General features: G+C 39.0%; 1 protein-coding gene across 3 annotated transcripts in view; it reads right to left on the minus strand.

Moving 5' to 3' along the window:
* The window catches only part of ASIC2 (acid sensing ion channel subunit 2), a 453,834-nt gene that overhangs the window by 342,962 nt on the left and 85,024 nt on the right, over window positions 1-25,848 (minus strand). The gene's annotated exons all lie outside the window — the stretch shown is intronic.

Here is a 25,848-nt window from a genome sequence, read left to right on the forward strand (position 1 = left end):
ATTAAATAAGCCATAATTGGCTAAGTTTACATTTTGTTTTAAGCCACAAACAAAAAAAACCTACTTTGCTTTATGTGACATGTAAATCTAATGAGTGGTTGGGTTCACATACCCTACTAAGTCAGAGCATTCAAAGCCATAAACTACCAAACCACATTTTAGCCTAGCGTGTTGCACAAGCCCAGCCTAGGAAATAGCCCAGAAAAACTAGGTCAGGTAAATCCTGGATAAGTTAACTCTGGGTAATAGCCACAATATGTTTGTTTGGTTTTGGTTTAATGCAAGCCCATTCAATTGTACTTTACTCAAAATAACATAATTAAACAAACCATTTTGTTTGTACAATATCCAAATCAGATCAATGTCTCCTTTTCTTAAGTACCTATCCAGGACATATTCAAACTAATCTTTTCTAGACTGGATTAACTCCGATTTAATATTACAGCTATCTGTTATCACTCATCCATTAGAATGCTTTTCAACAATGTGTGATCTTACAAAGCTTACGGTAAATGTTCAGCTTTTCCAGATAGGTTACAAAATTCTTAGTTTATGTATATATACTCAATGTAAGCACTGGGTAAAAGTGAGTCTTTGAACAAGGAACAAAATAACACAGTACACTGGCTGTTGCAAGGTTTCTAAAGCATTTCTGAATAAGTGAGCAAAAAACCCTAAAATCTATATGCAGTAAACCATCCAGTTTTTATGCAAATAACATAAACATGTGAACACTTCAAATGAATGAATTAAAGCATTTGTAGTGATTGAAAAGAAAATAATTTGATTATTTTAATGTATACATAACTACTTTCATACTTTCAAATAAATTTGTAACAGACATAAAATTCATATTTCATCAATGCAGTTTTTCAATTTTAAAAATATACAAAATTCTCATACTAGCAAAAACTGTATACAAAGGCCAGATAGGGATGCAAGGCTAACAAATAAATAATTCTGTTTTTTGTTTTTTTTTATACACATAACAGTAAATGGGCATGACATGAAATAAGGACATGGATGGGAAGCATATGTGAGTGTGCAAGCAATTTATTTTAATTCCTTTCTTCACCAGCTTTGCGAGTGGGGGGTGAGATTTTTTCTTTATAACTCTGGGAAGCTCAGGGGAAGAGCTGTGATTAAATAACTTTTTTTGCTCCCTCGTTTCAGTGTTTCAAGGTTGGCAGAAATGAGGATCATCTCCTAACTTTGAGAAGTTAGGGAATAGAAGCAGGTGGTAGGGGGCTCCACCTATGAAGGAGAAATGCTTTTCAGTTCTGCTTATCAACAGACAAAAATGCTGTAAATTTCTCCTCAGTCTTCTGAGCAGGAGTGGGAAACCCCCACCACTCCCCAGCACTGTGTTTGTAGTTCCCAAATCACTTTCCAAAAGTTATGGTTTAGGAACTGTGATCATCCAGTACAAACTGCTGTGATACAAAATGACAAACCCTAACATCATGATATGGCCTTTTGTAATTGTGTCCTGATGTCATATTCAAGAATATAAGTTACATGCTTTGCATCACAATACAGTACATATTTTATCTTTGTCTCTCCTGAGGATGCCTATGTTAGGAGACAAAACAACACTTTCTTTCATTATTTGGATATATTTTGTAATTTGGTCTTACAGGAAGACTGTTCTCAGAGTGGCAACATTGTTTCAGATTAATTTAGCTCTCATTATTTGGTCATATTTCTGGATTTTGAACTAAAGAAAGATTGATTCCATAGTAGCAAACATTGGTTCAACTCACTTTGCGGTCACTCATTATTATATCGTTAGAGCAGTACAAATTATTGTCAATCGTATTTTGATTTCTTAATGACTTTAAAACTTCCCTTAAGTGGTAATTTAATAACAGAATGCCTCTAAACACATCTACACTATTCTTAGCAAAAGAGGGGTTTTTTAAATTATCCAAATCCTATTGATTTTAATAGTTATTTGATTAAAACTAGACTCAGCCTACTGCAATAAGCCAGAAGATATGAAAAGCTATCATGAAAAATGGGTTTCTGTCAACACTGCTGTTCCTATAGGCACACACCATTTGCAATAGGGCAGCATAAAGCAATAAAGGAGGTGCTTTGCAAAAAGCATTAAGAAGCCATGAAAACCTCTCGTCAAAGTGTGGAACAACTGCATCCTTTGCAAGGTTTGCACAACTGCTTCAAAAGCTGTCCCAGGCTGCCAGTCTGTGTGTATGTGCATAGACAACATTTCCTCTAGAACCAGCAGTGAAACAAAGCAAAGACAACTGGGATCAGTTTTCAAAGCAGCTGCACACGCCTTGCAAAGAATGAAAATGATTTCATGCTTCAATGAGGTATGTTCTGTTCTTCTAACAGGTTTGTGAACCACTTCTTTCAAATATTTTGCACAGCCCTATCTCCAAACCCTTTCGTTTCTGGCATCAAGATTTCTTCTATAAGCCTCCTCAGCTATTTGCTGGTCCTTTTCTACCATCTAGTGGACAAATGCTGTAAGACAAATAAATCCCTTCCAAGTAGGGGAGACTGAGTTATGCAATTTACTTCCAGCAAATATGGCCTTGGAATAAGTTGGCCCAATATTAAGAAATGGCCAACTATGGGTAGTCTAAACTAATTCTGACTAAAACATAAGACCTGAAATGAACAGCTGGATGTTTCCAAATAATTGTATGTTAAATAGAAAGGACTGCAAAAAGAAAAGGCAATTACTGTAAAAATATGAATGATGAATTTAACTAAGGGCATATTTCCCAGCTATTATTTCCCTTTGTGTAAACAAATCTACCACCAATCTTGAACCATTTAGCTAATCTGTGCAAAATAAGAAGTGACTGGCCAACTAAAATAAGAATGTAAAAAAAACTGCCCATGAATCAACAGAAAAATTCCACTAGTCCAATATTCTCTTGCCAGCATATAACATCTAAATATTTGCCAGAGCTGGATGGTTAATTAAATACTTGGCTCAGAGAGCATACTGGAGCCAGTTGCCTTCTATTCCCCACTTCCAATTCAATAATATTCAATAATATTTTTCTTGGACTGAAATACATTTATACACTTGTACACAACTGAGTAATTACAGTTGTTTGCCAAATTCACTATAGGTAAGCTCAGCAGGTAATTTCTCGAAATTGGAATTCTGTCCAGCAACTGGACTTTCTCCTGGACTGATAGAATATGGCACATTTCAGCCCAAGAGAATCCCTAGATTTTTTATCTGATTCCAAATTGCTGAGTGGCCTCTTTCATCACACTGTTGCACCAGAGAGGACATGAAGTAAGCAGAGACACACCCACTACTGCAAGTCTAGCCTGAGAGAGGAAATGTGCACAGAGCTGGACACCTGTCAGCCTTTCTAGGTAGATCAGTGTTGTCCAAACTTGGCCACTTTAAGATGAGTGGACTTCAACTCCCAGAACTCCCCAGCCAGCCATGCTGGCTGGGGAATTCTGGGAGTTGAAGTCCACTCATCTTAAAGTGGCCAAGTTTGGACAACACTGAGGTAGATCAAACCATGAAATCAACTTCACAGGATGTCTCAAACTACTTTTACTGAGATTGGCTATAACAGAATCCTGCAAGTATGATTGTGCTGTGTCTCCTCCCCCTTCTTACAGTTTGTTATATCAAGAAGGCCTCTGTCTGAGCCACTTCTGGACATTTTCTGAAGGTTCTGGACTTAAAAAATGCTCTAGCCCCTTTTACCTAGGCAACAGCACCGGCATATCTCCATCAAGGCCATCTTCCTTACTCTCTGCACCACTTAGCCAGTGGTTTCAGTGATCTTACCTGTAGTGTGTTTAATGGGGAAATGAGTTCTGTCCCTTCAAAGTCTTCTCTAAGCCTTTCCACACAAGTGGGTTAGAACAGCCCCAAGTTTGCATGTCCTTCGCATGATGCAGCCTGTAACCATGGTTAACTCTTAATTAATTCAGTTTTCTTTCTCATATTTTTCCTTGTACTTGAAAAAAATCCAGACTTTTCCCAGTAAAGCCATCCATTTCAGGAATCCTTCAAAAATCTAAATATCACCAAACTCTTTTTCTCTTCCTATTCAGTGACGTTCAATGGGTTATGCTTTCTCTAATCCTCTGATTTTTTGCAAATTCTCAACTTCATAACAACCCTCCCAGAGTTGTGTCATGCGAAGATGGTATATTGATCTCCTCACTTCTTTTAAAGATTTCCTTAAAACATGGAGTCAGGTTCCAAAGGCTGTGCCCCTCTCCCATTCTGTTATATTGCTATGGTTACAAACAGACACAAAAAAAAAAATAGATGTGTAGAGACAAGGAAATTAACTTTTAATTTCCCTGGAGGGATGATGGTATAGGTATATATACTGTCTTCCATCACTTATTTCCCAAGCATTTTCTAATGCTTTAAAATCACCCTCCCCCCCCAACCCCCCAACAGCTATTTAGGCACCCATATTTAGTTTGCTCAAATAGAAGAGGAAAAACCTGCAGAGGAGTTCCGGGAGTTTACAGATTAGTTACATCTGGACCAACCAAATTTTATGCTTTGCTCAAACTCACCCATTAATCCAAACAACACATAGCAATGATCAAAATGTTAAGAATGGTGTGGATAATCATACCAGTCACTGAGGTGTCATGGTTAAGGTTCAAGTTTGATCTCAGTCCTGCAAATCCACTACTATGCATAATCTTAACCAAAGGACCAAGAAGCAATAGAAATTCATTGGGGAGCTTTGACCTGTCACTTTCAGTCCAATCTAACTCATTGGGTGTTTATGGGGATAAAATGAAGGGAGATCCCCCTGTAAAGTGCCTTGATTTCTTGGGAAAAGGCAGGATATAAATCAGACAAGTATTCTTGGTGGGTCTATGATCTATAATAAAGCCATTCACTCATTCATTCCAGTAATTTTTTTTTTTAATCCTAAAGCATTTTTAATGACTGTACAGAGCTGGATAGCAGCTGGAAACTTCATTTGAAAAGATTGCTTTACTCTTTTTCATGTGTAGAGACTGCTCCATATAACTGTAGATATAGGGATTGTTTTTGGATGCTGTTTGGCTGAAGAAGCCATGGTGCACAGAGCCCTACTTTGGTGGGAAGAGAAACAGGCTAAAAGCTTCAATTTACATGTTATTGGCATCTTACTCTTTTCACTGCCACCAAAGACCAAATGAGGCATTTAGGCACCCAGGGCAGGATAGAGCAGTTTATTCAAAGTATCTGCCTATAACCACAACAAAGAGAGAAGGTATAACACAGTGCAATTAATATAATGCCACAGCAAGACACAAACAAATTCCCCTTCTGTCACACAAGAACGATGCATTTTATTGTCTTTTTTTCCATTAAGTTTTCAGCTTTCTTTTCAGCTTACCCTTATGTAAATGTCAAATTCCTTATAGAGTAGGGAGAAACATAGACTTTAAAATGACCGTTCTAAAGGCTACTAAGAGGCTCACTAAGTTAATATTATATTACACTTACCTTTTATCCTCCGTAGGGAGATAGGATTTGTGTCAAACCGGGGTATTAAAATTGGATAATGCATGACAAAATTGTAATAAGAGAATTGAAACACACAATACTGTTATACAAAGAACACTTTATTATTCAGTTCGACATTTTCTATTTTTAATCTCTTTTCTTATGTCTCCCCCCTTTTCTGTTCCTCCTAAGTTCATATTTTTTACTGTTTCTTTATAGCAGAGGTGTGAAGGCTTTAGGCTTGTGTGTATTATTTTTTTATTATTACAACACTAATCAATGACCTAGTACAAAACCCAGTAAGATTTAAAGAATTCTGAGTGGAGGAATTGTTTGGAGAACCAATATAGATAGTACCAAGGTATTGCATTAGGACTGGGGAGACATGGGTTCAAGCCCACCCTCAGCCATGAAATTCACTGGGTGACTTTGCATCAGTCACTCTTTTTGTGTCTAATCAACTTTACAGGGTCATCATTGTGCGGATAAAATCAAGGGCGTTCCCTATGACAGTTGCCTTGAGCTCCAGGAGAAAAAGTGGGACATTACTACACACACACACACACACACACACACAAGTAGTCCTTGCTTAACAACCATTCATTTAGCGACTGTTGAACAAATGGTGGTTACAACTGGTCCTCGAAGTTATGGCCATTGCAGCACTCCTGCAGTCACATGATAAAAATGTGGGTGTTTGGCAACTGGCCCACATTTATGACTACAATGTGCACTTCAGCTTACCCCACCTGCCTACCTTACTCCCATCTCTGCCCTTTTGACTGCCCTGCACTCTGCTGCCGCCACCTATCCCTGCCACCCCTGCCGTCCCCAGCTGACCTTTGCTGTCTTCTTCCTCTCGCTGCTGACTCGGGATTCAGGTGCTGGGTGAAGCCACAGTCCTGGGATGCGCACAGTGAGCATGGCAGGGCAGGGGACCTCATATGCCAAAGATTGCTCACCAGGCCTGGCTGGGGAGGAGGCAGTGGGATAGAACTGGTGAAGGAGGCAGGCCAGTGATGCAGGCGGTGGCTCCCTGGGTGAAGGTGATAGCTATCGGTGCTGTGCAAGGCCTTGTCCAGCACCTGGATCCTGGGGCAGCAGCGGGAGGAAGAAGATGGCGAAGGTCAGCTGCGGATGGCAGGGGGGTAGGCGGTAGAGTACAGGATGGCCAAAGGAGGAGGCAGCAAGACAGAGCTGGCAGTTTGTGCAGGGCAGAAGAAGCATGAGGTCCTTGCCTAACAACCACAACTGGGACTACCAGAACTGCCTTCACTAAGCAGTGCGGTCATGTGATGTTTTGCCTAATGACCACTTCGCTTGGTGACGGAAATTCCACTCCCAATCAGGGTTGTTAAGCAAGGACTACCTGTAAAGGCAACTGAGTTTTCATAGCTTTTCCACACCAAAAGCCTGCCTTGGTTAACCAAAATAGTCTTGACTTCAAAACTAAATTGAAGAAAGGGAAGTAATAGTACTGCCATTGTTGATGAACATACGAACAATGACCCTTTCTGATCTGCTGTAAATCATCCAAAGATCCTCTAGTAGATTAAGATCTTTCTTTTGTACCCCATCTATGAAAGAACACTGGCCATGTATAAACTACTGCTATGTATTTGAATAACTGAATACACAAGTACTGAAATCAGCCTTGGTAACCTCTTCAGATATGTAGATTTTCAACTGCCAACGTTCCTGATCACTGGCCATGCTAGCTGGGACTGATGAGAGGTACAATTCAAAACTTCTGGAGATATTCTTACCAACCTCTGAATGTTGGAGAAAATATTCAACATGATGCTTGAGCATGAAGGTTTTAGAGTAGCTGCTGCAGAGGGCTCCTTTTGGGTAATAAAAAGGTATCCAACAGTTGTTTAATTTATACTTACTGCACTTTTATTTCCAAGCAGAGACACTTCTGCCAAAATAACTTGAGCGTGTTAAACAAAGCACCTTGGGCAAATTAAAGGGAAGTTCCTTAAGCAGAAAAATGTCTTCAGAAGTTCATGCACAGAACATGTATATGATAGTTTTCCTTTGTTTGCAGTATCAGCTATTAAGAGACATATTGTACATCTTCTATAAGGAGGATCTCTTTATTTCTTTTATGTGGTTCAATCAAGCAAGTCAAATTCAAGAAAAGAAAAACAAAGTTGTAGGCCTGATGATGAGATTTGGACATATCTCCAAGAAATGAGGCAAGAGGAAGGAAGGAAGGAAGGAAGGAAGGAAGGAAGGAAGGAAGGAAGGAAGGAAGGAAGGAAGGAAGGAAGGAAGGAAGGAAGGAAGGAAGGAAGGAAGGAAGGTTTCAGTTTTTCCCCCCGAACACTTAATACAGTATAGTATTTAACCAGAGGATTTATTTACACAATATGTTGATGGGAGAGAGAGGTCTATCCTGCAGTCCCTCCTTTGGGTGATGCTGCAGGGCTCGGTATTTTTTCCCTTCCTGTGTAACAGCTACATGAAGCCACTAGGGGAGGTCATCCAATGGTTTGGGGTGAAGTATCATCAGTACAGTATATGAGTATCAGTATATGAGTATACTGATGATACTCAGCTTTATATCTCCACCTCAGCTTGTCTGAATGATGCTGTGGAGGTTCCATCTCAATGCCTGGAGCTGTGGGGACCTGGATGGGGTGCAACAGACTTTGGCTCAACCCAAGCAAGACCGAGTGGCTCTGGGCTTTTTGGACTTACTGGTTCCAGGGACCTTCCATCTTTGGTTCTGGGGTCGCACTGCTGGGGGTCCTCCTGGATTCATGGCTCCTGCTTGAAAAGCAGGTAGCAGCCATGGGTAGGAGGGCCATTGTGCAACTTTCGGTTGTGCATCAGTTGCACCCATTCCTAGACCAGGGGCCCCAGTCCTGGACTGGGGAGCACAGTCACTGTAACGGAAAGTAGGATAACCTTGAGGAACAGGAGAAAGAGCTGCAATCAAGACACTAGTCAGACAAAAGAAGTTTGAGCCCGAGGCAAATTAATTTGAGAGTGTCTCAGGCTTACCCTTCCAAGTTCTCCTGAAGATAAAGGGAGGGAGGGGGGAGGCACATTCAGACTTGCAAGATTGATGTCAGTTCTTTAAGATAGACCAAACTAGGAAACCAAAGTTAAGAATGGTAATACTATTTTTTAAAATAAGGTTACAGTAACAGAATCTTGCAAGTCTGAATGCGCCTCCTCCCTCCCTCCCTTTATCTAGAAGGGTCAAGCCTGAAATGTTTTCTCAAATTACATTTTTGCCTTGGACTCAAATATCTTTTGTCTGACCATTGTCTTTGTTGTGGCTCTTCCTCCTATTCCTCAAGGTTATTCCTACTTCCCATAACAGTCACTCATGCCCTCATGACCTCCAGATTGGACTATTACAACATGTTCTACATGGAGCTGCCCTTGAAAAGCATTCAGAAGCTTCAGCTGGTACAGAATGCAACAGCACAAGCAGTTAATGGAATCAGTTATTTGAAGCATGTGACACCACTGCTTCACCAGCTGTATTGCCTTCCATTGTGCTTCTGGGTGCAATTCAGGATGCTGGTAGCCACCTTTAAAGCCCTTCATGGCTTGGGACTGGTTACTTACATGCCCATCTCTCTCTGATTGTTTCTACCCATCCTACCTGATCTGGCAGGAAGAGCATGCTTCGGGTATTGGCAGTTAAGGAGTGTTGGCTGTCAGGGCCCCAAAGGAGAGCCTTTGCTGAGCACTGAAAACTGGACTTTGTATCCAGGCTAGGGGGCCGGGTATGTGATAGAGCCTGTCTCCTGAGTTTGTTTGTTGTTGTTGTTTTTTAAAAAATATACAGTATATATTGTATTGGTAAATATAACAACCAGAAGATATGATGGAGTACAACCAAAAATATAACAGTACTAATAAAATCAGAAAAGAATATACAGATTAGTGATTAAATGAGTGACATTTCTAGAAATTAAAACTATATCCATAAAGCATTAATATGGTACTAGCTCAACCTTTTAACATATTATTAAATCTAGCCATATAGACCATCTATTACGCCATCCTCTAAGTTCTGGTATGTTATTTCAATACAATGATATTTATATAAAATAGTTACATTCTTTATATTCTATTATTTAGGTGCCTTAGAGTGTTGACTATAGATAAGAGAAAAAATGGATATTTTATCAATATTAATTAATCTTTTACAGATTAATTCATACATAAGTTTATGGATCTTAATGTTAGAAGCATTATAATCATTTGACTTTTTTCAAAATTAAATATAACATTGGAAATGAAATGAAAAAATGAAGGAAGAGCATACATCAAGATATTTATTTTATAATAAAAATTTTGGTCTTAAGCTATATTACTTGATATTAAAATCTTCATTGTGTTATTACATGGTGCATGTATGTATGTATGTATGTGTGTGTGTGTGTATATATGTGTGTGTGTGTGTGTGTGTTTGTACATGTTAATAAAGGAAAAATAAATGATCAACACATTTAGCAAATTTGAAATACTAAAAAATTAAAAAGGCAAAAAAGAGAATAAAAAATTAAAAAGAAAAAAAGGAAGCTGTTGAATTTCTGACTTCCTCCTTTTATATATCTGCTGATTTGCAGTATTTATAAGCATTTAAGTTCCCCTAAAAACCAATCTGTAAATGAGTATATTTGCCATACTGCGTGATATATTGTAGGTATGGGAACCATTCTTAAATTTAGTTAAACTTCTGTTGTATATATATATACTGTTAATTTTTCCATTGCTGCATATTCTCCAGATTTGAGTTCCCAATCAGGTATGGTGAGAATTGTTTCTTTCTTCCAATGTTGAGCAAAATTTATTCTCGCTGCTGTAAGCATGTATCTCCTTAAATTATTATGATTTTTTCTGAGGTTATTCCTAATAAAAAGAAATTTATTAAGAATAATTTCTTGGCATTGTTGATGGCCATTTTTAGGATGCTCAACTGCTATGAGTTTTTATTTTTATATTATATATTTTTGTATTTTATCTATTTTATTGCAAGCTGTCTAGGTCACATATGTGAGATGGGCAGCTATATAACATGAATGAATGAATGAATGAATGAATGAATGAATGAATGAATGAATGAATGAATGAATGAATACATACATACATACATACATACATACATGCATACATACATACATACATACATATGGTTATATGCATGCCTAAGGTTTTTTTAAAACATTCACATAAAAATGCAGTGTTTGGATGAAGCATCAGTTTGGAAACACATAATCCCAGTTCCACTCACAGAAAATTCAGATGGTGTGCAGTATTTAGTCTACATATACTCCAAGTGCTAGATTTAATAAAGGCAATGGCTTTGGACAGTGTTTTTAATGCTAGAGGGAGGGGAGCTGACCCATGTCTGAAACTGAGTAGAACTGTAAAATACTGTAGGCTTAGCTGTAAATTTAGATAATCCTGTTTTCAATCAAATGCTGTTGTTAACCTCCTCCAATTCTGTCTGCAGCCTGGTCAAAATCTTTGGTCCATCACCATGGAAACAGAGCATCCCTTTATCTGAGCCACCAACACTCATTCCAAGCTTAGACTTAAAAGTAGAATGATGGCAATGGAGGAAACATATAAACTCATTTCCTTTTCTCCTCCATTTAACATTAAACTAAAATATTTCTGCAGGATACTTTGCCCCCGGCTCCTACTGCTACTTTGAGATTTTACTGGGAATTAAAACTCATCACCTTTCTAAATTCAACAGCCATGAGTTTCAATCAAGACTGGAGTTCTGGGTTGTTACTGCCAACATTAATGCCTACTTGTGAATGATGAATGTTTTGGAAAATGTCCCTTGTCAGCAGTGTAAAAGCTTTCAGTCACTTTGCAAAAAGCTCATTATAAGCTATATAAACATTTCCAGTTTTGTAACTACCCATTAGCATCAATGAAAATGTTTTTCTTAGTCACAACACAGCTTGTATTATGCATGCTGCCAGATAAAGATTTCTCTGAAACCCTGAAACCTGGTTATTCCTACCCTTAACAGAAGTCGGACCCCTGAAACTATATTCAACCTTCATTTTTATCACTTGGCTTTTAAGATCAATGAAGCAGCTTCAACCTCCATCTAATAAGATATGTACAGTAGATGTGCTGGTGGAAGCAACAGATGGAAAAGAAGAAGAAAGCTAGACTTTAAAGATTAGTATTTAGTAAAAAATCCTTCTTACATTTTTCACAGAATTTTGATACCAAAAGGGGGAAAAACATTGTGATCTAAGTGCTCTTATTTTATGTCTATGAGAAGCACAAGGGATTGAGTAAAAGAGAATTGGGGCAACAATCTAAAAAATATGGTTTGACACACTGATTTGCCAGGGCCTTTGACAATTCACTCTCTGCACTGTGCCACTAACTGGAAAATTGCCACAATATCCAGTGAAAAAGGGTTAATTTATTTATTAATATATTTTTATCCTACTTTCTAATGTAAAAATCCCCAGGTGGTTTGCTTGCTTATTGATTTATTTACCGTCACATTTGCCCCCCTCATCCTCCTGGTTTGCCAGCCTGCAGCAGTCCACCATGAAATAACAAACAACATCAATTAATGTTGATTAATTGCTACATCAGATAAAACAATAAAACAAGACATAATTGTAAAAGAAGCATAAATAAAGGTTTGAAAGCAGCTATCATACATAAACTGGGGGATAAAATGTGAAGAGAAAATCTTTGCTTGTAAAACAGGTTTCCTGGTTTCTCTTAAAATAAACCAGCAAGAGCTAACAGATGATCACAAACCCCACAATATACGAGGTAGTATATTAAAGTATATTAAAAATCACACATTAAAGTAGGTGTCTAGAACTAGAAAAATAGTCAATTAAGCATCAGAAAACAATTTTAATTTTTATACCCTCATCAGCTGACATGTTCTGAAATATAAGAGTGCTGAAATGTCAACAAGGAAGGAGCAGGGGAAGGAAACTTCCCTATAAGGCCCCGTCCTTCAGAACTCTCTGTCAGGGTTGTCCATGCTTTGAAAACTATTTGCAGGACACCTCACGCAAGTCAGATAAAGTGCCCAACTGAAGCCTTGGTTGCCCTTTGGAATGAGAGGGTAACTGGGACCTTGGACCAGGTAATGCCTAAGCAGCCTCTCTTTTTTTGTGGCTCCCCCTGGTTCTCAGTGAAGCTGAGGGAGGTGAAATGGGTTAAGAGACGCCTAGAGTGCCAGTGGAGATTGACAAAGAGTGAACCCAACTGAACACAAGTTAGAGCTGCTATTATGGCCTCCTCATGGTGATAAGGTCATCAAAGCGCCTGTATTTTTTGCTCTTGTTACATCTGCAGAAAGCAGTCCTGTGGTCCTGTTTCAAGCGATCTGGTCCCGTGGGAAGAAGGAGTTTACAGGGCCACTGTGAGAAATATACTAGGCATCTGTCAGATTAAGTTGCTCAGATTCACTCCCAACTGGACTCTGGCCTTGATGCAAGTTTCATGGAGATGACTGGTGCAGTCTGGCTTTCTTATCTGGGGTGAGTTTGATCCTATAATCTCAAGGAAGTGGACAGGGTTCTTGGGGCTGTGAGCCCAGCCACCTGTGCGTTCAATTCATGTCCCTACTGGTTAGTAAAGGCTTCCCAGGGGTGACATGTGGTTGAATTCTGGTGGTGGTGAATTCATCCTTGAGAGAAGCAGTGGCCTTAATCAAAGAGGGATTTAGTTTTCAATGGTTTTCATATGCACAATTAAGGGAGAGATTTAATATAGATAAAAAAGGAACTGGAATTGAAAAAAACAAAACAGAATTTGAAATCTTATCATGTACAAATGATGAACATGTGATTGCTAAAATGTGTAAACTTTTGCTGAGATTTGAAATGGAAGAAGAACAAGTTAAAGAGTACATAAAAAATGGGCTAGGAATTTTGGTTATAATATACAGATGGACCAATGGGAGAAGATGTGGTTAAAAGAACTGAAATTCACATTGTGCTATAATTTGAGAGAGAACTTTTATAAAATGATGTACTGTCGTTATATGACACTAGAGAAATTGTCTAACATGAATAAAGGTACCTCCAAACAATGCTGGAAATGTAAAAGATGTGAAGGGTCATTTCACCATGCATGGTGGACTTGCAAAAAAGTAAAAAAAAAAAATTGGATACTAATACATACATTGATACAAAAAAATGTAAAGATTAACATTCAGATGAAACCAGAATTTTTTTACTGGGACTTATGGATAGCCAATTAGAAGAGACTTATGGAAGACTGATTTTGTATATGGTAACTGTAGTGAGATTATTATATGCACAAAGATGGAAAAATTCTGAAATACCCACAATGGAGGAGCGGATTTTAAAGATTATGGAACTGGCAGAAATGGCAAAACTGACCTGTATGACCAGGATTAACTTTTATCAGAGACTGGAAACCTTTTATGGACTTGTTGCTGAAAAGGGAAAAAAATGAACTGGTGATTTATGGATTTGCTGACTGAAAAGGGTTGAATATGGGAAGAAGAGAATTAGGATGTAATTTTAATGAAGGAGGAATGAGGATAAGATTGTTTGTAACTGCTGTAAAGAAGATTGGAAGTCGCTTCTTTATATTATTTATTATTAAACCAATTTATATATATCTTTTATATCTTTTTTCTTTGTTTGTATCTCTATGCTCTGTTTATTTTCTTACTTCACATTTTTTTCCTTTTTTTATTCTTACTCAATTATTTCATGTTTATATTTTATTTCTGTGAAATATTTTCCATTCTATTTCCAACCTTCACTTTTTAGGGAAGGAAAGGAAATGGCTTATCTAGATCCCTTTCAGTCAGGTTTCAGGCCCAGGCAAGGGGATGAAACTGCATTAATCATGCCTGTGGATGACCTCTGGAAGGAATGGAATGGGATGGGGGCAATTCATCCATCCTGGCTTTTCTCGATCTCTCACCAGCTTTTGATATAATTGATTATGGTATCCTTCTGGACTGGCTCCAGGAGTTAGGAGTCCTATGCTGATTCTCCTTTCTCTGGGCTCCATTCCAGTTGGTGTTGATAGGGAGAGAGATTGAGCCAAATTCCTCTTTTTTGTGGGGTTCCTCAGGACGTGATGCTCTTTCCACTCCTTCCCACTCCTATTTAACACTGACATGAAGCCACTCAGTGAGGTCATTTGACAGCACAGGGTGAGACATCATCAGTATGTTGATGATATCCAGTTGTACAACTCAGCCCCAGGCTGGCCAAGTGATGCTGTGGAGGTTCTGATTCAGTGTCCAGAGGCTGCAGCGATCTGGTAGGGAAGAATAGGCTTAAATTCAAGCCAAACAAGACTGAGTGGATCTGGGTTTTAGGGCATCCTGGATCTGGTGATTTTCCATCTCTAGATTTGGAGGACATGCACTACCCCAAACAGAACTGGTGCACAAATTGGGAGTCCCCTGGACTCACAGCTCCTGTCTGAGGAGCATGTGGCATAACTTTGTGTTGTGTACTAATTGCATCCTTTCCTGGATCAGGAGGCACAATGCACAGTCATTCATGCTTTGGTCACTGCCTGAGTGGATTATCGAAACTGCTATACATGGGGCTGCCCTTGACAATCATCCAGAAGCTGTAATTGGTCTGGAATATAGAAGCACAAGCAACTAGGCACATGCCTTAGTATTCTCATGTTACACTTTTGATCCATGAGCTGCACTGGCTTTTAGTAGACTACTGGGGGCAATTCAAGGTGCTGGTTGTTATCTATAAAACCCTTCATGGAATGGCACCAGGATATTTGAAAGACCCCCTCTCTCCAATTGTCTTTACCCAAGTCAACAGATCTGGCCAAAGGGGCATGTTCTGGGTCCTGTCAATTAAGGAGTGTCACCTGGTGGAATCTAGGCAGTATGCCTTTTCTCTAGCTATTTGGAACACTATTCCTTCCAAGATTAGATTAGCTCCAGTCCTGCTGGTGTTTCACAAAACCCTTAAGATCTGGCTTTTCTCTTAGGCATACAAGCTGGGAAGTGGTTCAACATGTGAGCTGTATGAATTTATGGTTGACTGGTTTATCCTCAGTGGTCATTTTTTTTTCTTTTTTTCTTTTCTCACTTTCTGATATGCTTTTATTTATTATATTTTGTTACTGGATTGATGTTTTTATTGTGTTAGCCATCCAAAGTTGCTTTATGTGAGATGGGCAGCCATATAAATCTATAATTAATTAATTAATTCTTCAGATACTTCTGTGAATTTATGATCTCCTCTCCTATCAGCTAAAACCTTCAATATTTTTCTAGAATATAAAATTAGTAAATTACAAAATCCTCTTGACATTTATATAATTATTATGGTAATTATTATGATACAAGCCAATATGGGGTTGTCTAGGCTGGCAAGCTGTATTCCACCTGCAGTTTGGGAAAAACATTTCCATGAAAAATATTAATACACCTTGTGATACCAAGCAAAAGATTTTAACTGAGCTTATATGTTATTAGCTGCCAACATAATTTATTTGGTTCTAATATTCCAAATAAAAGTGTGTAAGGCTGTAAATCATGATTTTATCCCCACAGAGTTACTTAAAGCAAACCTTGAATGGTAGCTATCAGTTCTAGCTTTCCTCTTTATCTGTTTCAACCAGATGACTCAAAGCCGAGAAGAATAGGATTGGTGATGTCCATGTACCAATGTTTAAGAACAAAATAGGGCTGATCCACCTAACCACCTGTAAACCTCTTAAATACCATCCGCAAACTGTATACAAAACGTCATGGGTGCAAATTCATTCAATGATGCAAGAGTCTGTGGATTAATATTACAATGAAACCAGAATTATTTTTATTGGGTTTCATGGATGCTGAACTAGAAAAGAAATATGGGAAACTAATATTGTATATGGTAACTGCAGCAAGATTATTGCATGCATAAAGATGGAAGAATTATGAAATACCCAGAGTAGAGGACTGGATTATACAATTGACAGAAATGGCACAGCTGACCAGTTTGGTTAGGGAAAAAACAATAAAGACTTTTTTAAAAGACTGGAAGTGACTGTTCAAACTTACGATGGCACTGAATGAATGGTAGTTATAACTGGTCCTCATACTTACAGCTGTTGCAGCCTCCCCACAGCCATGTGATTGCAGTTTGTGACCTTCCCTGCCGGTTTCTGACAAGCAAAGTCAAGGGGAAACTGGCAGGAAGTCACAAGTCACAGTCACATGAAGTCTTCACTTAAAGACCCACACAGTCCTCATTTAACGACAGCAACTGGGACTACCAGAACTGCCGTCACTGTGGCATGGTCATGCAACATCATGCTTTATGACCACATCACTTAGCAATGGAAATTCTGATCCCAATTAGCATAGTTAAGCGAGGATGACCTGTACACAGGAATTCAACCTATGATTTGTGAGCATCAGTATCTTCTTTCGTTGTCACTGGAAATTTTCCATCTCCCGTTATGCTCATCAGGCTTCACATCATACTCAGCAATAATACTTTATACTTTGGGGGTTGAACTTCAAGCTTACTCGTTCAGCCTTTCTGAGACAACAGATGTTTCACTATTCTCTTCAAGGCCATGGTAGCCAGCTTGATTGGTTGACATAATGGTTCTCCGGCCCCTGGGAATCACTGGGTCCTGCCTCGCCAGCTTGATTCCTAACACAGTCCATTCACCCTTTGTATATTTGTTTAGCAATTTGATTCTCATTATAGCATGGGGTAAATAAAAGAATTCAAATGATAAATAAGCCATTTTGGATTATTTTTAATAAACATTTAATTTAAAAATCCCTTTAAAAATTGAGGTGATGGGAAGGCATACACAAAGGTAATGATCAGGATGATCTTATTTGCCAAAATATGTGAACTCCCTATCTCTTAAGTCAAACTTCATAGGGAGGAAGTCCATTTAACTGGGTGGTTCCCCCATTTTCTCAATGTTTATTTAGCGACCCATCATTACAGAAACATGAGAAACATGCTCTAAACCATTCTATCATTTGGGGGATTGTACCCCAGTACTCACTTTAGCACCCTTTTAAAAAATAAAAATGGCTACTCCATGTTTTCCTATCATTTTCCTGTCCACCCACTGATGCACCTCTGATATGAAGTGAGCCATTGCAATCCAACTCAGTTTGCTGATTTCCAGAATGTCAATGTTAAATTTTGATATTTCTGTTCTGACAACATCAAGTCTGCCTTGGTTCATGGTCTGACATTCCATGTACCAATGGTATATGTATCTCTGCAGCATCAAACTTTTATCTTGCCTCTAGACACATCAGCAGCTAGATGTCCTTTCAGCTTTAATCCAGCTATATCATAAGCATCACTGCTACTCAAACTCGCTTTCTGCTCTTTCCCAACAGCCTGCTTCATATTCCCTGACCTGGGGGCTTATCTTCTAGTATCATGTTGACATTATGAATGTCCTTTTGATTTTTTGGGCAGAATATTGAAGTGAGTTGCAATCTCTTTCTCCAGTGAATCGTATTTACTCTGATCCCTTGCCTACAATCTAATCTGTTCATCATAGGTGACTCTTCTGGGTGTGTGCATTCCCAATAGCACCGTTATGATGCACAAGCCACTTCCCCCTAAAAGTAACAATTAATGAATGGATATAGAGAGAGAAAAATCTCATCATATTCAGTGCTATTCCTCCAAAGTAAATGTAACTATGATATAACTTCATGATATGAAGGGAAAACTTTCACATTCCTGTTTTTTATAGATGTCACATGTTGTTACATTTTCAATACAAATCTTTCAGTTCTATTTTAAATGGGTATATGGCATGATTTGCTTAGTCCTGGAATTTTGATTGATTATATGCCATCAAGTAGAAGGCCTTTCTATAATTAACGAAGCACATACTGACTTCTTGGAGTTTTGCCCGCTGATAAACTTCCTATCCCAAGTTTCAAGCCATAAGCCTCTTTTTTAAAAGCGTCTATTATCAGTCTGATACGCTTAAATACATGGCCTTGTATTTTTAGAACACATTTTTATCTTACATATTGTTCTAAAATGTATTCACCTCAAAGGAATACACGTTCCATTATGTATTGAGGGAGGAGATGTAATCCTGTATTTGCTGACACTAAAGGCAAATGCTAAGAAAGTATTTAAAGAACCAGACAACAAATATGTTTTTCTTCTCCCCTCCACAGAAGAAGTGGCTATTCAATCATCAGCTTGGTAAATTGAAATCCTTTTCATTATGACTGAAAAGGGCTTAGTGGAAACAGAAAATATATCTGTATGTGTTTTTGTAAGTATGTATGTATATATTTGTATCTGGGTAAAGAATGTATGTGGGTGGGTAGGTGCGTGTATATACACATTATCAGCCAAAAGCAATCCACTGCAAGATGAAGGCCACTTCTCCTGCTTTCTAACTACTTTGGCACGCTGCAAGTCATTTCTAGTTAACACCAGCATTTGGGGGAACATTTTCCGGTTTTTTTAAGATCAGATGATATCAAATCCAGGATTATTATTGTTCAGCATTGATCTGTTTTATGTGCAGTATAGACAACCCATTGCCATTTGTGTGAGGCTATCTGCCTCATTATGTAATATAATGTCATACACAGATACATATATACACATGCACATATACACAACTTTCAACTTTATTGATTAGTCTTACAACTATATCAACAAGAATAAGAAACATTAGCAAAGGTGAAACAAATAACTAATACACAAAATCCATGATACAATAAAATATTATAATAATAAAATAGGATAGTACAAAACATAATACTACTATAAAATAATAATGTATCACTAATATCATAATCCAGATTCATATAAGACCATCACCCATACATGATACTCCAATCTGTTCTATATATCGGGCTCTCAGCTGAACTGCCTTGTCCACAAACTTGGCAGTCCTACTCACAATAAAGATATTTGTGCCCGAAAGAAAATAGGATAATCTGTGTTTGGAGTCCCAATGGACTGTTCTTTCCAACAGAGAGGACAAATAATTAAGCCTAAGTGAGTCATAAAGTTTACAGTTGAACAAAATATGGGCAATATCTTCTATGGCTGGGTCCCCACATACACATAGCCTCACATCATAAGCCATGTGATGGAAACAACCATATTTGACCATGGAGTCCAGTAATTCAAACCTAGCTCTAGTGTAGGCCCTTCTTAGGTTTTGAGTTAGACTCATCGACAGATATTTTTCAGAATTAAAGATAATTTTATTCTTAGCTAACCATTTTAATGACCCATTTTTAGCCAGTCCCTCCATGTCAGTTTGGGCACTGATATACACATATACATGTCTGTTATGTGGACCCATTTACTGAAGAGAAAAATCTGCAGAATGTGGGTTTGGCAACCCTGGAATTACAAAGATGGGGAACCCAGGCATTATGTAGGGGTGATTATATAGGTATACTCTGTCCACTTTTTCTTTTGGAGAGGAGTGTCTTGAATCCAGGGACATCTGCCCTTCAGATAAATATATGGAGTCCTTGGGGTTCTCTGAGCTTGGTTGTTTTCTTGTGAACATTTCACTGCCTGGCTAGGTAACATCTTCAGTGCTAGAATGGAATGGGGTTTGCTCTGCTTATATACAGTGGCATGCCCTGCCATTGTTGATGGGTTGTGGGTTTTGTTTTGTTTTGTTTGTTCCCCCCTCTGGTAGTTCCTTGATTAGGGTATTGTTTCCTTTTTATTGTCTCTTTTGAATAGTGTGTAGATGTTGTTTATGTGCCTGTTGATGGCTGCCTTGTCTGAATACCAAGCTTCCAGGAATTCCCTCGCATTTTTGGATTTAGCTTGGTCTAAGATGCTGACGGTTTCCCAGTTAAAACTATGGTTAGGTCTGTCCACGTGCTGTGAGATTAAGGAGTTTTCATTGTGTCTTCTTACTGCTAGTTGGTGTTCATGGATGTGCTCTGCTAGCCTCCTGCCTGTCTGTCCTACATAGTGGTTGTTACAGTCCTTACACTGTATGTTGTAGATGACTCCTGTCTTTTCTTCTTGAGTACTGGGTCTTTTGGTTTGCTTAAAATGTTTTGGGGGGCTTTAGTTGGTTTGTGTGCTACAGAGATGCCATGTGATTGTAATAGTCTGTTGGTAGTTTCTGAGATGTTTCTGATGTATGGCAATATTATCCTTTTCATAACCAACACAAGCCATAAATCAGAAACAACCAAAAGGCACATAGAGATAAACAACATCTACACACTATTCAAAAGAGACAATAAAAAGGAAACAAAAGACCAGAACAGCTCCTTAACAGCAATCATCACCCAGATAAGCAGAGATTAACACCAAGATTATCACCAGACATACAATCAAGCAGTAAACAATACAATACACTAATCAAGGAACTACCGGGGGCGGGGCAAATAAAACAAAACAAAACCCACACCCCATCAACACTGGCAGGGCATGCCACTGTATATAAACAGAGAGCAAACCCCATCCCATTCTAGCACTGAAGATGTTACCTAGCTGGGTAACAAAACATTTGCAAGAAAACAACCAAGCTCGGAGGACCCCAAGGACTCCACAGTTCAGCCCTGAGCTACAAATATTCTCTTCTATTAGATAAATATATATCAAATAAAAAACTTCATTATAGCCAAAGGCCAGCAAAAGAAAAACAATAAACAAGCAAACAAATACAGACAGGCTGTGAGGGTTCTTTGTTCTCCAAGGACTGGACACACCACAGCGTGGCAGATAACTACACAATGTTTTATTGTGGCACACACCTTCCCCAACAATAGGCTGTTGCTCTGGGTTAACTGCACCCTCCTAGGCCTTGCAAGTTAATGTAGCCACATAAATATGTCTTTAATACTCAGTCCTTAAAACAAACAAAAAATCTGAAAGTCTGTAAAGTGGCATACAACCTTTGCCTCCCTCCAAAAGTTCTTGTGCTGATTGGGATGAGGGGCTGCCTCAGTGAGGTTGCTCCTGAGGTTGCTCCTTTTCTGGTTGCCACCCAGCTCCAGGCAGGAATCACACCACAATGGGCTGCTTACTGTAGCTTGTGGTCCTGGCAGTTGACTGATAGTTCTCTTGCTTGCCTATAATAGTTGTACATTTTCAGACGTTGCTCCCCGCTTCCTCATCTGTCTGTTGTCTTCTTTTTCTTTTCTACACACCCATGTTTTTGTAAGCTAAGAGCCTGGGTGGGGTGAGGCTGCCTATGGACATTGATGTGTTCCTAAAAATGCCAGGGTGCAGCTCAATTAGCCAGACACCTGGAACACTGGAGCGGATGCTTGTGAGTAACCTGTGAGTGGGGGATGAATCAATGAATGAGCCCATCTCCTCTCAGGTTGCTGGTGTTGTAACCTTTTATGGCCCTTTGAGAAAAAGCATGAGCTTAGTGTTGGAGAAGTGGGGGTAGGAAGTATTTCTGCCTGGCTGCAGCTGCTTTTCCCAGCTACAGACAGCAACCCCAGCTTCATTCCCTCTCACAGGCAAGTAATTAATACTGGAAGAACTTAGTCTTCAGGATGCATCATCTGCCACATTCCTGAAGCTAGATAACAGAACTTGGTGACATAAGTGATATGAAAATTCTTGTCAGAAAACATGAAGGCTACATGCGGCAGTTTATAGGTATTTTGTGATTCCTGCCCTGCAGGAGTGCAGAATGAAGGGCATTGCAATACGCTCTTCTAAAGATATGCCCATCAGTATCTTAGACTAGATCAGTATCTAAAAATGCTATGACTCTTGAATCCAACATAGCTGGGATCCTACCAAAACTGGATAGCTAATCTAGATTGAATTGCAGCTCTAAATCCAGGAGTAGATTTATTATGTGATCAGTTCTTCAGCCTGGCCCCTATTTTATGTACATTTGCTACAAACAGGCCACAAGAAATTCTTTCCTGGATAAGCACTTTCTTCCAGCTGGACTGGAAATTATCACTCAAACTGAGGTGGGGCAGCCAGTTAAATTTATGCAGTAGTTATTTGCTGCTATTCAAGATCTAGTTTCTACTCTGTCAGGGCTGGACTCTAACTTAAGGATAGCATTAGCAACACAGTTAGGATGCTAACTATAGCTCCGAAAAACCTAGATGGTATAATTTCAAATGGCCTGAAGTTACTATGAGTCAAATACTACCCCAAATAAAAGTTGTACCAAAGCCTTTGCCTGAAAGAGTTCGCTGGCAAAAAGCATACGATCACTTCCTTACATATGGTGTAATCTCAAAATGACTGCAATGCTTAGCAACATAGGTTGCATGGGTGGTCTTCCTTGTATTGTTTTTAAATACAATCCCAAGTTGTCTGAAGGTGTTAACTTGTCCAACTGTATGGTTGCTGACAGTCCACATGTGGGATGGAAGAGCCTTCTAGAGAAGACCATTATCCCTGGTTTTCTGGTAATTGATCACCAATTGTTCCTCTTGGCAATACTGACCCAAGGCAATAAATGTTCTCTTTAAACGTACCTATGTTAAGGATAGAATAATGGCGTAACCTGCATATAGCAGAATTGAAATATGTCTATTTGCCAGTTTAGGGGCATGAATATCTGTGATTTGTAATCACTAATCAAAGAATATAGATGTTGAACAAAGTTAGAGTTAGTACATAGCCTTGACGGACACCTCTAAAGGTTATATAATTGGAGAGGAATCCTGCTGGAGTCCTGCTCAATGAAATTCCCTCATACAATTCATTATGAGCAGCAAAAGGCATTTGTCAGTTGCTGAGTTACACATCTTGGACCATAACAAAGTGAGCAATATTAAATCAAAAGCTGTCTTGAAATCAATAAAGGTGGCATACAGGTGAACCCTTGAACTGGATATGCATTTTTCATCTAAGTGTTGTAAGATTAATCTGACATTGACTGGTAGCAGGTCTACCTTGTCTAAAACCAACTTGCTGTTCATCTAGGATATGAACCTGGACAAGCTAGTCTTCCAACTATGTAGCTAGATGCATGATAGTATGCATTTTCAGATAAACATAGTAACTCCCTTCCTAATTAAGACTCATATGATCTCACAGAATGTTCAGTTGCAGAGAGAATTGGAAAACTAGTTTGGATAGCAAGAAAATTTCATAAAAATTTAAAGGAGCAGAAGGAGCAATATACTACAAAGGAATTAAAAGGATAAAGATGGAATGTCTGTCCCCTAGGACAAAGATGAAGTTCTGAATCTTATATGATGCTTTTACTCAGTTTTCATAAATCCATAGAAGAGAGGAGCTTGTTCAATGGCCAGAGGGATCCTCAGAGGAGGATCCAATGTAAAATTCACCCCTGTTTTACATACATGGTACAATCATGCCATTACAGATGCTATCTTTTTTACCTGCTCCCCTGTGGGCATCCTTGCCAATGGCTATCATTCATAGATAGATAGATAGATAGATAGATAGATAGATAGATAGATAGATAGATAGATAGATAGATAGATAGATAGATAGATATAGAGCCACCCATCTCACCAAAGAAAGTGTGCAGTAAACAAAGTTTCAAGATTTAAAAATAACAGTATAAATAACCAAAAAAAAAATAAAACGCACAACACATAATCAAAACAAAAGAAAAAATGGCAACTGAGAGTAAAAATCTCTGGACTACACAGACTTCAGTAACTTCCCAGTCCCCATGTCCCCAAACAGACAGGTCTAACTTGTTTCCCAAAAAGCCAGCAAGGTTGGGGATCTCAGGTGGTAAGGTGTTCCAAAAAGCAGGCACCATGACAGAATTGTGTAAGCCTTTAGGGGAAAAAGAAGAAGAAGAGGAAGGTCTATAGTCCGAAGTGGTGCCATTGGTGCTTACCAGGGTCCTGCCCTTCCTGGTTTTTTACATTTAAAAACATAATTTTAAAAATTGGAAGCCCTAGCACATTACAAAGCAAAGAGTCAGCCACCAGCATCATGTTTATTTACAAAAAATGTCTCTGAGCTCCAAATGGGCCCCATAAATTTCCTATGGATCTAAAATAATAAACAGATGGTACAGATTGGCCATGAGCCCAGCTGCCTAGGAAATGTTAAGCAGTGATAGTATGGAATGTTATGGGGAATGGGGATAAGAGATTATGGCAGGTACTACTCTGGTAATTTGATGTTTTATAAATAGTTAAGTCCCCCTTGACAGAGATTTCATGAATGGACATGCAACCTCAGCAGGCATTTTGCAACAGGGTTCACTACATATTATCAAACTTCCAAATAAGCCTGCAAGCCTGAAAGGACTGAGGCCCCTAGCAGGAGTAACTGGCAAATCTTACCCCATCCACCTATAGTGGCAGGTCTCCATATTGTCCTTGCCACTCAACAGCTGTAAGTAGCAGCGATGGTTTACCTGACCACTTAGAAACAACCGTAACTTAGAGCCTGCTGGTCTCCTTATCCTCCATATAACTGGGATCTAGAGTCAAATAAATCTTCCCACTGCAGAGCACCAAGTACTTGGCTTGCGGCCTGCAACCTCATCCTAAGTGGCTTGCAGCAACTTGCCTATTTCAAAGCAGTGCTCCCTGCCATTAATCTGCTACGGCAATGACATTATAATGTGTGGTGCATCGTTGCCTCTTCCAAGCTACCCTTCAGAGAGAGATACACTGGGTAATTGCTGCCCTCATCGATCAACATGGAGTTCTTTAAATATGCAGGAACTGAAACCTATTCAGACTTCCATTTCTGCACAGCACAGTGATAATAACAACAAGAAAAATAGCCACTGAATAGATTTTGCTATGCACTGAGCTCTTCTCCAGCTTCAGAGAAGAGACATTGTCTAAAGGCTCAGACAAAGAGGCTATTAATTTGGGCAACTTTAAAATACAGGATGATCTCAAAATAATATCCTGCATCGGGGATGAAGCAAAGGTCATATGAAATTAAGTCACATGGATTAGGCAGGGGCCTTGCCCAGAGAAATACCAGCACTCTGCTTAGATAACAGGAATGAAAGGGAAAAGGGGAGGGCAGTAGCAGCTTCTACACACAGCAGACTCATGGTTGGCTACAGCAGAAGTAAATAGCAGCAACATACAGTAATCATTTGCCTCTGCTTGGTCCACTTGAGAGCATTTATTATTTGCTACATTTATATTCTGTCTGGCCTCTAGGAGCTCAAAAGGCTTTGGCCCACCGCATCCCAAACCAAAGCAATCCCTGCTCCCCTTCTGCCCCTGCTCTTCCCCTCACTTGGTTAACTTTTTGAAAGTAGTAAATACAGATATATAAAAGAATGGTGGGGGAAAGCCAGGGTACTTCTGAATGGATGGGGAAATCTCAGGAGTGGAACAAGCCAGGGGTTTTGCCAATGGGAAGCAGCCCCATCCTGCAGGTTCAGAAGAAACGTTGCAAAACTGCTGCAGCTTTTTCTCTGGCATAACTTCCAGAGTTAAT

The sequence above is a fragment of the Python bivittatus genome, unplaced genomic scaffold (assembly GCF_059951505.1).
Source record: "Python bivittatus isolate LINGU-HERP-01145 unplaced genomic scaffold, Pbiv_v1 ctg000410_np1212, whole genome shotgun sequence".
Lineage (NCBI taxonomy): Eukaryota > Metazoa > Chordata > Lepidosauria > Squamata > Pythonidae > Python > Python bivittatus.